The sequence below is a fragment of the Petromyzon marinus genome, unplaced genomic scaffold (genome assembly GCF_048934315.1).
Source record: "Petromyzon marinus isolate PM22_M1 ecotype Great Lakes invasive population unplaced genomic scaffold, UKy_Petmar_22M1.pri1.0 PM_G_Scaffold_8, whole genome shotgun sequence".
Taxonomy (NCBI): Eukaryota; Metazoa; Chordata; class Hyperoartia; order Petromyzontiformes; family Petromyzontidae; genus Petromyzon; species Petromyzon marinus.
In genome coordinates, this window is record NW_027423035.1 from 5,277,501 (window position 1) to 5,280,000 (window position 2,500).

A 2,500-nucleotide genomic window follows, 5' to 3' on the forward strand; every position below is an offset into this window, starting at 1 on the left:
ACTTCAAGAGTTTGACGGACAGATGATTGGAGGCGCAGCTGTTGGTATACAGGGAGAAGAGCAGTGGGCAAAGGACGCAGCCCTGAGGAGTTCCCGTGCTGATGGACCTGGAGTCAGAGACTTCTGTTCCCGGCTTAACGCACTGCTTCCTGTCAGAGAGGAAGTCTGTGATCCACCTGCAGGTGGAGTAGGGCACGTTCAGCTGGAAGAGCTTGTCCTGAAGCAGGGCAGGGATGATGGTGTTGAAGGCAGAGCTGAAGTCCACAAACAGGATCCTGGCGTAGGATGCTGGGGCGTCCACATGCTGTAGGGTGAAGTGGAGGGCCATGTTAACTGCGTCGTCCACAGACCTGTTGGCTCTGTAGGCAAACTGAAGGGGGTCCAGGAGAGGGTCTGTGATGGCTTTGAGGTGTGCCAGGAGCAGGCGCTCAAAAGACTTCATTACCACAGATGTAAGGGCGACCGGTCTGTAATCATTTAGTCCTGTTGGCCTTAGCTTTTTGGGCACAGCGATGATGGTGGAGGAATTGAGACAGGCTGGTACATGGCATGTCTCCAGGGAGGTGTTAAAGATGTTGGTGAACACCGGAGACAGCTGGCCAGCGCAGTGCCTGAGGGTGGCTGGAGAGACAGAGTCCGGCCCGGCTGCTTTGCGTGGATTCTGCCTCTTGAAAAGCCCATTAACTTCTCCCTCCTGAAAGGAGAGAGTCGTTTCTGTAGTATGGGTGGGGGATGGGGCCTCTTGGGTGGGAAGGGGTGGTTCAGGACAGTCCAATTGTCTTTCAAATCTACGGTAGAACTCGTTCAGGTCGTTGGCTAGGCGGGAGTCGTTAGTGGTGTGGGGCGCTCTGGGTTTGTAGTTGGTGATGTGCCTGAGCCCTTTGGCAGACAGAAGCAGCGTCGTTAGTAGAGAACTGGTGTTTTAGTGTCTCTGAGTACAGTCGTTTAGCCTCTCTCACCGCTTTGCTAAACCTGTTCTTCGACTCCTTGAATCTGTCTCTATCCCCACTCCTAAACGCTTCCTCCTTCTCCAACCTCAACCTTTTGAGCTTTGCTGAGAACCAGGGCTTGTTGTTGTTAAAGTTCACCCTGGTACGTGTTGGGATACAGCAGTCCTCACAGAAGCTGATGTACACAGCCTCTGTGAGTTCATCCAGACTATTGGTAGCAGTCGTGAACATATCCCAGTCAGTACAGTCTAAGCACGCCCGCAAATCTTCCACAGCCTCACTGGTCCACTGTTTAGATGTCCTCACAGCAGGTTTACAGAGTTTTAGTTGCTGCCTGTATGCACGAATCAGGTGGACCAAGGGAGTTCTGTGCGAGCCGAACAGCCCCGTGACCCACAAGAGAAACATCCCCGCCAAATTCGAGCGTTTGACGGGGTCTATCCGTGAAAAAATATTCACGTTTTTGAGTGCACATGCATTTCTGCTGCAAATGCCTCTGGAAGTTTCATGCCGTTCGTATGCCAATTGTGGCAACACGAAAATGACCCGTTTTCCCATTCCGAGGGATTTCTGTGCGACCCTAACAGCCCCGTGAGCCACAAGAGACACATCCCCGCCAATTTCTAGCGTTTCACGGGGTCTATCCGTGAAAAATATAGACGTTTTTGAGTGCACATGCATTTCTGCTGCAGATGCCTCTGGAAGTTTCATGCCGTTCGTACGCAATGTGGCAACACGAAAATGACCCCTTTTCCCATTCCGAGGGATTTCTGTGCGACCCTAACTAACAGCGCCCGTGAGCCACAAGAGAGACATCCCCGCCAATTTATAGCGTTTCACGGGGTCTATCCGTGAAAAATATAGACGTTTTTGAGTGCACATGCATTCCTGCTGCAAATGCCTCTGGAAGTTTCATGCCGTTCCTATGCAATGTGGCCACACAAAAATGACCCGTTTTCCCATTCCGAGGCATTTCTGTGCGACCCTAACAGCCCCGTGAGCCACAAGAGAGACATCCCCGCCAACTTCTAGCGTTTGACGGGGTCTATGCGTGAAAAATATTAAAATTTTTGAGTGCACGTGCCTTTCTGCTGCAAATGCCTCTGGAAGTTTCATGGCGTTCCTATGCAATGTGGCAACACGAAAATGACCCCTTTTCCCATTCCGAGGGAGTTCTGTGCCACCCTAACAGCCCCGTGAGCCACAAGAGACACATCCCCGCCAATTTCTAGCGTTTCACGGGGTCTATCCGTGAAACATATAGAAGTTTTTGAGTGCACATGCATTCCTGCTGCAAATGCCTCTGGAAGTTTCATGCGGTTCGTACGCAATGTGGCAACACGAAAATGACCCGTTTTCCCATTCCCAGGGATTTCTGTGCGACCCGAACAGCCCCGTGAGCCACAAGAGACACATCCCCGCCAATTTCTAGCGTTTCACGGGGTCTATCCGTGAAAAATATCAATTTTTTTTTGACTGCACATGCATTTCTGCTGCAAATGCCTCTGGAAGTTGCATGCGGTTCGCATGCAATGTGGCGACACGAAAAT